This window comes from Pinus tabuliformis, chromosome 1_2 (genome assembly GCF_031772625.1).
Source record: "Pinus tabuliformis cultivar Carrire ecotype Pingquan chromosome 1_2, CPIR1, whole genome shotgun sequence".
In the NCBI taxonomy this organism is placed as follows: Eukaryota; Viridiplantae; Streptophyta; class Pinopsida; order Pinales; family Pinaceae; genus Pinus; species Pinus tabuliformis.
Window position 1 is genome coordinate 494,655,130 of NC_142298.1, and position 12,420 is coordinate 494,667,549.

The following is a 12,420-nucleotide window of genomic DNA, read 5'->3' on the forward strand; positions in this document are numbered from 1 at the left end:
ACTAAGAGCTGTTCAGAGTCCTTGTGGATTAGCTCTTCAAATCATAAACATTCCCAGAAACTGAGCTAGAGTAGCTGCCCTCTACTTTGCATTTGAAAGATCCAAATGCAGTTCGATTTGGTACTCCCTGTGTTTAGGAAATGAATAGCAAAAACACAAACAACCAACAAGATACGATCCCCAGTGGAGTCACCAATTTTTTGTTGGGAAAAGTATCCAATACGGAATGACCCTATCCCACTCTAAGGGTGATAGTACCTCAGCAACAATCGAAGCAAAGCGATCTAAGATTTCTTCTTTATGAAAGTAAAATAGGGGAGAAAGAGATCCACTAACCGATGTCTTTCGCTAATGGTTGATCCAATCTTCTCTCCTTGCTGCTTGCTCCCGGCTCCTTTCTCTTTCACTAGCCCAGCTACACCAAGATCCTGCAAAATGGCAAGAGAGGGAAACTACAAGAAGCATACATTCATAATTGATTCAAGGATTAGAATAAATCAAATACACAAGTATAACAATACACCATTGAGACACATGTATATAGAAGAACCTCAAATGCTTTATTAATGGAAGAAGTAAAGTTCAGGAAGTGATACAACCATAAAAGGCCCAATCCGGCATCACCTCCCAGCAGAAAGAAATCTCCTCTTCACCTCCTTCAAAGCAAATCACCCAATAGTTCTAAACTCAAACCAACAACACTTCCTTACATTGACAAGATTCCAGGCTCCTTAGACCTCATGAGAGAGCTTTATATATGGGAGTTTTGGAGAAAGGATGAGTCAGCTTGAGGCTGGCATGAAGCTGACTAGTGTCCTCTCTCACTTCAGTTATTCTTCAGTTCTTAAGTCCACTTGGAGGTTCTTGCTTCCACTTGGAGATCTAGACCCTCTTACTCATCACCAGTCGAATTCCCTGATCCAAGTGTCATTTTGGAAGCTTCCTGGGCATTGACACCTTGAGGAATGACTGTGCCACATGTCCCAACTCGCCCAACGCAGGTAGCCCTCTTTGCAGTTGACATTCAGCGCAGGTAGACAGTGGAGCAGTTGACATTCAGCGCAGATGCTCAGTGGAGCAGTTGACATGATCTAGAATTGCCTTGTTTTTGTGTGTTTTCAGGTGGAGAACTGCTATTCAGTGTTGTGGTTTGCTGACCTTTTTCCTCTAGGGGTAGGAACAACATGTTTAGGGACTTTGGATCCCTCAGATTATGGACATTTCATGCTTCATGCTGTAAGGCACAAAAATGTCTATAACATCCAGAGAACTCCTTTTGGCTACAAATGCCAGTGACAAGGAATCCATTTACGACCAGTTTAATTCCATGCCTGTACAGGATCTATATGGAATCCCCACAAACACCAGAGCTTCAGATGACAAAAGCTGGGAAAAAACACTTTCCGAACTATGCAACCTCAACAAACAGCGATGCAAACTCAAAACATTTTTTATGAACGAAGAAACGCTTCAAACCTTGAAGAGCCAGGTCTCAGCAAGCGGGCAACTGTCAGGAAATTGCTCTACGTTCGAAGTGCTGGCTGCTCATTTGTGGAGAGTAAGATGCCTAATTATATATATACTACGCCCTACCCAGATCAAGTGGACTCCTTCCACAACCATCTTTACAACTGATGCTATATCAAGTCGCTGCTGTCCTATTGATATCTTCTCTTCTTTCTCAAAAATGTGAGCGTTTGTTTTGGAGTAAATCTTTCTATTCTAACATTGTTACTGTATTTAGGATCTGAGATTTCTTATTCTCAGCAAATACTGCTATGCCATCCTCAAGCTTCCAAGTCACTGCTGATGAAATCGCTATATTAGTACCCCCGCCTGCCCCCTCCGCAGCAGCGGCACCCCTGGGCAATCGACACTCCGCCCCTCGGGTGGGGCGGGGCGGCCCGGGGGTGGCCCTGTGCGGGCGGAGAGACATGAATTTGATACCATCATGCTGTATAATGCAATGTCGCACTTATGTTCAAAATAACACCAGCTTCTGAAGGAGACTTTCCAAGTCCACCTTTCTTTAAATATTGCAATGCAGCATTGCACATTGTAAATGTGCCAACAGAGTCAATATCCAATACTGTTTGGAAGCCATTTGGTGATAAATCCTCTACAGCACAAAGAAAATTGCCCGCAGCACCATTCACAAGAATATCAAGTCTTCCAAACTGCTTTACTGTTACTTCAACAACACGAGCAGCATCCTCTATCTTGCAAACATCTCCTTCAATTCCAATGGCCCGAATGCCTGGCGCTTGGAGCGCTGCAATAGCTTCCTCGACGATGGTCTTTACCGAAGATCAAAAGCATATAGCAGCAAAATCCACGAACTACATTGATAAATCTATTTCTAGGGCTATTATTGTATGTCACATATTAAATTGAACCAAACTCCCCAATTTTAACGTTGTGTCGATGATTTCATATATAAATTCAATATCATTATACAATTGTACAAGAACAATAATCTAAACAAAAGTACTTCCACCTGTATCGGGCCATATATGACATCCCAAACTATATGCAAATATTTTTCCATCCAGCTCTATAGTATTTTAATGCAGAAGAGTATTGATTCTAATTAGACCTACAACCCTCCAAAAATATTTACTAAAAAAAGTTCATTTATTAGGCGTCCATCCAATTGAGTGACTATCCAAATCCAATTGATATAGTGGAAAAATTCACCTACATTGATAAATCTATTTCTAGGGTTCTATCATATGTCACAAAGCAAACTCCCAAATATTGACATTTTGTCCATGATTTCATCGATATATTCAATATCTTCATTTGATTGTACCAAACAATAATTTAAACAAAAGTAAAAGTAAACACAATATGGCTTCACAACAATAATTTAAACAAAAGTACAAGTAGACATAATATGGCTTCACAAACTATATGATAATATTTTTCCATCCATGTCTATAGTATTCTAATGCAGATGCCCTTTGCTTCTAGTTAGACCTAGAGCCTTCCTCCAAAAGAAAGTATTAAAAAGGTCCATTTATTATTAGGTGTCAGTCTTCTCACACCAACATAAATTTTAGTGCCATAAGATTGGGACCTAATAAATGAACCTTTGTAACACATTCGTTGGAGAAAGGCTGTGAATCCCTATGTTTATGGGTTATTTAATTTTTATAGGTGACGGTCATATCATCCATTAACTCTGAGCAGGTCTTCCAGGAATATATATCCAATAGTATTTTACAGAAGACCTAGACCCGATTGTAACTTTGGTTATCGGAACTTCCCAGCAAGAAATTCAACGGTTGACCTTGCAGTTTGTTCTCGGATGACCCGAACATACAGTCTGGTTAAGGATGCATTAAAAGATTCTTTCACAGCATTCCTAAATATTAAAAGATTCACTGACAACTTTCCTCTAGATATTCACAACGTTCCTCCCTGAAACGTCGTAAAAGACTCGTTCACAGCGTTCCTTTCGTTTAAGAGATGTATTAAAAGGTTCATCTATTCAGTGCAGGGTATTATTAATGAACTCTTATCACGTTTCATATGAAAGTATTCATATATCCATTCTATGCTATTATATTGTAGAAAGAGTGATCTAGGGTGCCAAATCCATGGTATATATATATATATATATCTATATATCCGCCATATCTTCCACTACTTCTTGGCAGGTTTCCGGATGGATGAACATTTCAGAGCTTTCACACATAGATATGGTGTAGGTAGTCAAATATTATGATTAGAGTATGCAATATCAAGCTCGGTAATTTGAAGGTGCTTATTAGATCTTTCTGGGCGTGGGGGGCGGGTGGAAAATAAAAAAAATCTAGTCTAAATTACCCTTTGTTATATTCATTGAATATTAAACTTAGGTGGGGGGGCGGGTGGAAAATAAAAAAAATATAGTCTAAATTACCCTTTGTTATATTCATTGAATATTAAACTTAAAGTTTTCTGCCAAAATAATGAGTAAAAGTCATTGATTCCCAATTTATTATAATGCATCATCAATTGTGCGTTGTAATAATTTTTAGAACATTGGTGTTCTCAAGTATCATGCATTCATTGGCACAATAATTTTTTAAAATATTATCTCATGGTGTTTTTTTTATGTCCTGGAGCACCACCAGTAGTGCATCATAGAAATTAAGGGCACATCAATACGGCCATGAAATTTGTTTATTAATGTACTTAAGATCTATTGGAGCATTGTTAAAGGTGCATTACTACATTTAATAATAATAACTGACCGACAATTGCAGGAAATTTTAACTCAATAGTGAGTTAAGATGTACCAAATCACCATAAATGGTATTTCCTTTCTTTCTAAGTATACTAACAAGCATAATAAACCAACAATATGCTCTATATATTAACCCATTGTACATAGTGTGGCTCGTAAAAGCATCAATGATCACTGTGAGTTGATGCACCACGTGGAATTTTTTTTGAAAATAATGAAAAGACAAACAAGTTAAAGAACAATTTTAAATTTTAAACCACTAAATACGTAGAGTGGGGGATAACAATCAATTTACTTGGTCCCTTTTTCATTCAAATAAGTATGGTTATGTTATGGTTAGTGTGTAGAGAAAAAATATATAAAAAAAATTAGTATTGTTTGCAAAAATCCACCATGCAAGTAGAGAGGAACTCTTCGCTTCAAGACGACAGAGATTCTAAAAAGGTTGTTACCAGAAGGAACAGTGTTGACATGGGAGTCTGCTGAAACCAGTGGTAGATTTAGAAGACTTTTGAAACCTGGAATGTTGGGCATGCATGTGAACTTAGATGGGGCACTAGTTGATGAAAGAGAAGAATATGGAACATCTTCGTCAGCATCCAGTCACTCATTTGAAGATGTGAATTCTGATGGTGTGCAAGAAAATATGAGTGATTTTGAATAATTGTTTAAGATAGTTTATATAACTGATGTATGCATCGTATCTTCAAATAAAATTAATGTTTTCCATATTTTGTTAAATGAGAAGTTATGAAGCATTTTTATGTTGTTGGATTATGTCTTAAGTATGATAAATTTTATTGTTTAAATATCTACAATGCAATATCAAATTAGAGATATAATGTTTGTTTTATTCAGTATACAAATAAAGACTTTTGAATTCATTCAGTGATATAATTTGTTCATAATGTCATTTTTTTTTAGTTTTATAGTTGAAAAAATTTCAATTTCTTTTGTATCTAGCATGTTGTGGTTGAAAACATGTTAAATTTATACTTAGGAAAGAAAAATGATATTCTACCAGAAACATTAATGTGTTTTTTCCTTAAAATTTAACTTTGTTTGAGACATAAAAAATTGGTTTTATTAGCATTTTTTAAGAAGTATGAAAATTGACCCTAAAAAAAAAAATCATTATTCCAGTATCAACACTTTCGTTCTGAAGCTATATTTTGCAGGAAAATTTCGTAGAAAATTTCGTAGTCACTGCCATTTTTAAAACAGCCGCAAAATTGACACCTAAAAAAAAAACATCGTTCCAGTATACACACTTTTAGTTTTGAGCACTGTTTTTGTGGTTTTTTTGAGGTTTTTGGGCCAGAGTTCCTGTTTTGAGTTTATAGTTCCCGTTTCAAAGTTTACATTGTTCTTTGCTATACTTTTCTGTAGGACGTCTTCCTGTAGAAACGCCTGTAGAGTGCCCTTGCGCCTCTGAGCGAGCCTTATATGCAGTAGAATTTTGGAAACAGATAGGACAACTCAGTGGAGGACGATAGGTTAACTAATTGTGCACACTTCAGTTGAGGATGTGGAAAGTGCAGATGAACAGCAGTTCGTGAGTTTCAGCTGAGCCATCTTTAATTGCTGCATGATTTGTGGTGAGGTGGAAAAAACATGTGCACTGGCTTTTTCGAACTGTAGTGATGTTATGAACTGCATGTCTTATTCTATTTGTTAATCATCTGATGTCCTGTGCACTGGAGTTCAACACGTCCACCACTTCCTGTGTTTTTCAACTTCCACGTGAATGACTATACACGCATGCTGCGTGATTTTTGCCTGGATGAGTGCAATCGAATATGGCTAGATTCCTGGCTGAATTCCCCATCTCATTTGTTCATGCAGTGCTTAGATTAGATTCATGCAATAGAGGAACACGTTTTAGTCACGTACCTGAAGTCAAATCGTTGTTGTGAGGTGCTTTTTGCTGCTGCATGCATCTGTTTCGGTGGTTGCATGATGGCTCATTTGTGCTATAAACTCTTTGTTGTCTGATGTGTGGTTATTTTTCTTGTGCAGGTATCCTCTAGCCGGATCTAAGCTTCAGGAGTTCATTTCCATGTTCAGATCTGCACCCTCAAGCTGCTGCTGCTGAATTTTCACAGGACTGAAACTTGTTTTCGCCATTGCTCCCGAAAAATAGATCGGATCGATATGAAACTTGTTGAGCATGTTCCTGTCATCATGATGCACCTCCCATAGAAAAATTGCGATCAATGGATGCACAGATTTCGAGAAAAATGGAAAATGGCTGAAGATTTCAGAGATCAATTTCTCAGAAATCGTGCATCGGGATTGGCTAAAACTGCTTGGGTAGGTTACTATCATCCATATGCATCTCCCTATGAAACAAGTTTTGAAATGGATGCACAGATTTGGAGAAAATACAAAAATGGCTGACGATGATGGAGGCAGATTTCTTGGAAACCGTGCACCGAAATGGGCTGAAATTGCTTGGGCATGTTGCCATCGTTCCTATACAATTCCCCATAAAAACAAATTTCAAATGGATGCATGGTTTTAAATTTAGGTCAAAAACAAATTTTGTTCTATGTATTTTTTCTTCAAAGCAGTCTGCAAGTTTTTGCATGGAAAGCAAAACTGAGCTTTGGCTGTGATGCAGGCATGGAGATGATGGAGGAGGAGTTTTAAGATTGCAGGAGGACTTCTGAACCCTTGAGGAAGCTATCATGTTTGCCAAAATACCTTTTTCATATCCATTTCTAGCTTCCTGTAGAAATCCTATAACATCTACAGGAACTTCCAGTAGAACACACAGTTTTGAGGAAAGAAGTACAATGAGATGAAAAAAATGATGGAGAAGGGTGAGGGATGGAAACATGGATGCTTCCAGGCCTCATGGAAAGATTCTCGGCCTTCAGGTCCTCTTCAGAGAACAATTTTGGCTCGTTTGTAGGCTTCCTGTAGAAGACACAGAACTTCTTGTAGAAGGCACAAAAATTCCTTTGTCTTTGTTTTGAGTGATCCTCCTGACTTGAAATGTCCTTGCTGCAACCTGCAATTGTTCAATGCAAATTAGGTTTATTTTTATTTTTCTTTTCCTCTTTTTTTTTGTGAAAAACAACTAGGGCGCCTCATGGAGGTTTTCACCCTAATTGGCTGCCGCGAGCACCTCCAAGGAAGGTTTTCACCCAGAGATCTTATTCTCTTTTCTCTTTTTTTTTTTCCAACCCATTGACCGCCTCATGGAGGTTTTCAATCAATGAGCCAATCTAAGGCGCCTCCGAGAAGGTTTTCACCTTAGATTTTTATTTTCTTCTTATTTTTCATTTTTTTTTTTTTTTTGTCTTTTTGTTTTTTACCCTACCCTACTTGAAAAACAAAATCATTTTCAAGTGTACGAATACTTCCAATGGAGCCATGTGCACATCGATATTAGAGACAAAATGATGTGGAGGCTTGAAATGCATGCTTTGACAACTATCCAGATTTCAGAGACCAAATGATCTGGCTTTGAAGGGATCAAACATAGCTGAGGAAGAGAGTACCGCTGCAACTTAGTGACCTTCTGAAACCATATCTCAATATAGCTCTGATATCCTTGGTCCTTTTGCTGATCTGGGTCATGTTTCATGTCACCTTCTACCATGACTTTCTCATCTTCCTCCTTTCGCTGATCTTTCTCTTGAATACATGGAATATTTTATAGTAACCATGAGGAAGCTTTCTCGATCTCTGATTTTGATCTATTCTCTTCATCAGGTGCAGCCCATGTTTCTTTGATCTGGGTCATGTTTCATGTCACCTTCTACCATGACTTTCTCATCTTCCTCCTTTCGCTGATCTTTCTCTTGAATACATGGAAGATTTTATAGTAACCATGGGGAAGCTTTCTCGATCTCTGATTTTGATCTATTCTCTTCATCAGGTGCAGCCCATGTTTCTTTCATCTCCTCTTTGGAATCTTATTTTTCCTTTGGTCCTTCAATGTTGTCAATATAATCTATGTTTTGCAACACTCTTTCTGAGCTTTGGTGAAGATCATTGAGCTCAAGAGGAGTCATTTGGACATGTTGTGCCTTAGCTCTGCAATTGGGTTGAGCTATTCCAATGTGCGGGTTTGGAGATGGTGGTATGGGTAGTTGAGTGGGGGTGTATTTTTGAGATGGATGTGGATGGGGTTGCGGTTGGGTAGGAATTTGGGGTTGCCTTGGTGGAGCAGGGGGCGATGGTTTCAGTTGAGCACATGGTGGAGGCAAAGGAGTGGGATGAGAGTTGTACTGGGGCCTCCACCCCTGATGAGGTGCATTCCACTGAGGCTGTGGCTGAGCATAAGAGTGAAACGAATGAGCAACTGGTTGGGCATAATATCGATCTGTGAAGGAACAAGGAGGAGGTGTGAACTGGGAAGAATGAGTAGGTGGACCCCAAGAAGGCATGAAAGTGGCTTGATAGGGGTCATAATAGGTCTCGAATGTCCCTTGTAGTTCCTTTTGGTAAGATCTAGGTCCATGTGGCCTCCTTTGGTTCATATAATAGAGTGTTTTAGTGGCTCCTTTAGCCCTTTGACAGGCAGCTTTAATTCCGGGCAAGGAAGGGCATTGATTCGTAGGATGGTCTCTTTCACAAATAAAACACACTTCTATGGAGTGCAATGGAAATTCATTCCTAGGATGCTTACTAGTGCACCTGGGACAGAAGATGGCCAAAGCCCTCTTGGCTTCCTCTTGCTTCCTTTGGATCTGCAAGGTGTCCAGTTGCATGGCAAGAAACTGCCTCATATCACTCTTGAAATCTTCGATCTGATTTGCAAATTCATTTTTGGATAAGGTACTGCTCCCAAAATTTCTGCTTGTAGCCATTCGCTCCAGAGGAATGGTTTCTTCTTCTTCTTCTTCCCTTGAGGTTCTTCAGATATGTCTTACTGTCCACCTAAGGGTTCTTTAATCACAACCATTGAAGAAGAGAGAAGGTTGGCTGTGTGAAGCAGTAGGGGTGTTGTGCAATCATTTTTCTAATTTATCTCTACTCCTACAACGCATGAAATGAAATCTCTTTGGTTGATTTTTGCTTTTTTCTACTTCTACCTGCAAAACTGAAATAGATCGAACTGCAACTAACTATCTTGCTAAAATGAAAATGCGGAATTGAAATGAAAGCAGGAAAGGACTAATCTATTTTGCTCAAGTGAAATTGCAGGAATGAAATGCTAGTCTACGCTTGTGGAATTGAAATGCTAATCTACGCTTGTAGAAATGAAATTGCGGAATTGAAATGCAAATCTATGAAAGCGGGAAGTGCTAATCTACTTTTGCAAAAAGGAAATTGCATAATGGAAATGAAATAAACTACTTAGCAGAAGGTTGTAGTGGAAAATAGAAGAAAAGCAGCAATCACCAATACTCTGACGCTTCCCTGGCAACAGCGCCAAAAAGATGGTGGGCCCCAGTATTGCAGCAATAATGCTGCAACTCCTGGAACTCCCTTATTTAATTTTATCAACCCGGTAGTTCATAACAAACTTGGAAGCGACGGTGCTGTATGCACAAGTACTAGCTCTTGCCGCAGGTGTCACTTGGTCAGCTGGCACAAGTCCGCTAGGAGATTAAGCCAACTTCTATGAGCTCTCAGAAGAAGCTTTTTAACTGATGGATGAAAGCTAACTCGAAGGAAGCTAATCTATTTGCGAAAAGAGATTGAAAAACTGAAGGAAAACGCAAACCCTAGCAAACCCTAATTCTACCAGATAGTCCTGCTGATGCAAAGGAGAGAATGAAAACTACTGAAAGAGATGCCATTACTTCTATGAAGGTAAAATACATGTGTCTAGACTACCTCTATCTGAAGAAAACATCTTTTTGTATTTTTTATTAATTCGTCAGTTTCATCATGCATATGCTTTCACTGTTCTTTGACTGTGCAGGGGTGGATCAAGGAGGATAAATGCTTGGAAGAGGTCGGGAAGGTTCATAGAGGGGCTAAGGAGTCCCTAACACCCTCCCATAGAGTTTCACAAAGTTTGGCTATCAAGAAACCTCATTTGTGAGCTTCTACAGGAAGTCTGCAGGGTTTCTACAGGATGTTTCAGGAATTTCTACAGGATGTTCAGAAATTTCTGCAGGACGTTTAAAAATTGGATTTTGGAGGATGGGTGAGTGAGGGAAGATGCATGAATGGATATGGAGGTAGGATAGGGGCCTGGAGTGACCCAGGGACTAGTGGATGGAGTGGTGAGAGGGTGTAGAAGGTTGACTTGGCTTAAAGAAGGCTAACACAATGATGGAGCAAAAAGGTAGGGTTACGTGAGAAAAAGGACAGGTGTGAGACGAGGAACCTAGCTAGGAGATGGAGCAGCTGGCTCTAATGAAGCTTAGGTGGATGAGAGAGTGGTAGAGATGCCCTGCACGGTGTACATTTAACCGAATCAACAAAGTCTTGCAAATAATGAAAGTCCTATCTAATCTAATCTAACTGTCAATAAAACGAATGAGTAGCAGCTTTATTTGGAAAGAAAACCATGTACATCAATCATGCAATGAACCATTTCAAAGATCTGAACACATAACCAATTTCTGCAAATGAAAACAGTACACTAAAGATTGCATGGTAAAGCAAACTAGTGTTTTTGTTTGGGACGACATGGTTACTTCAATTCCAGCCCCTGATCCAATAAGGAAGAGGTGAAACCAAAAGTGTTTGTTGACCCTTTTTTGGAGCCTTTTTTCTGTTATTATCCTACCAACTAGATATGAACATGAAAAGCTACTTTAACCATCAAAAGCAATCTAAATAACAAAACAAGATGTAAATCTAAATAGCATATTTTATTCTAAGAATGTAGCAAAAACACATGAAGATAAACAAAGGAGGTACTAGGAACTTGAGATGGGCCCAACCCCAAGAGCTACAACCTCCTAAGAGAGATTTATAGCTGGTGCAAAGCTGGATTCATCTTTATTGAGCAAGAAAAGAAGAGTTACATCAAAAACTGTCCACAAGGGAAAGCTCGAAAATGTGCTGAAAGCAAAGCTAATCTACTGCCTAAAAATAGAACTACAAAATGACTACAAAATGAACACAAAATGACTAACTACTGGCTAACAAAAAATGACCAACTGAAATGAGGCCCTAAGCCCTCTTATTTATACAAATTGAGGACCCCAACAGTCCTCCTAAACTTTAGGGACTCGGCTACCCAAAACTTGTAGTTAACAGCAGTCCTACTTGACTTGCTTGGCTGCCCTTGTGGTAATTGATTTGGTGGCCCTTGAAATCCGAGCTGATGGTGGAGAATTCGAGGTAAGGGCCCATAAATGAAGGGGACACCTTCCTCCAAATCCTCTCCCTTGTTCTCCCATGAATTTGGTTGCCAAGTGCTCATTAAAACCTTCAATCTTGTCTCCAAATTGACCAAAAAGGCTACACAAAGCACACATTAGACTTGATGGCATAATGACTAACCCAATTCACTCTATTAGCATAAATATAATAAAAAAAATGCAATAAACTAATGAGAATGGTGGATTAAGTCGAATTAGGAGGTTGAATGAGCCCAAATAATTATCCATTTTTGAGGCTCATCAAGTGGCGTGCCCAGATGTCGTAGAGATTAAGAAGTCGGCATCACAGAGGAAGAAAGAAGAGGCCAGGCTACACATCGCACAGTTGGAAGAAAGTAGAAGGGAGGCAGCAACGACATCCTAAATGCGAGTGGCATGGGACGCTGCACAGAAAACCACTGAGTAGGAAAAGGCTATAGTAGCAGCAGCAACACAGGAGGTAGCGACAAAGGTGTGCGAGGGCCAAACGATGCCTTCGCAGGGGCAGGAGGTAGAGGAAGCAGAGATAGAAAAGGGAACCATGGACCCACAAACCGTGTCAACGGATTTGAAGTGCCAACACCCAATAGAGGCGACAGTGTGGGCTAAGAAGGTCAAGGCATTGAAGTTGTCTATTGACCCGATCACCCTAACTGAGGGTGATCTACACGACATCGGTGAGACAGTGCACGATGTCACCTCTGAGGCTCTCCAAGGTTTCATGCATGAGAACCGACTTGTGTTAGGGGCCCTTAGAGCATAGTTGCAGGAATTACAGGTGCTCCCTCCTCATATTGGTACCCTTTCGACTAGCCTCGCAATTGGAACAATGCCAGCAGAACAAACGTTGTGTGTGCGGATGACAAATACCATAGTGCTGCTGGAAGGGGCACTCGTGACAACAAA

The 12,420-nt window shown here is 39.5% G+C and overlaps 1 pseudogene; it reads right to left on the reverse strand.

The window, feature by feature from the left end:
* Positions 1-1,949: 1,949 nt before the first annotated feature.
* Positions 1,950-12,420, reverse strand: part of LOC149206490 (peroxisomal 2,4-dienoyl-CoA reductase [(3E)-enoyl-CoA-producing] pseudogene) — a 70,079-nt pseudogene continuing 59,608 nt past the window's right edge.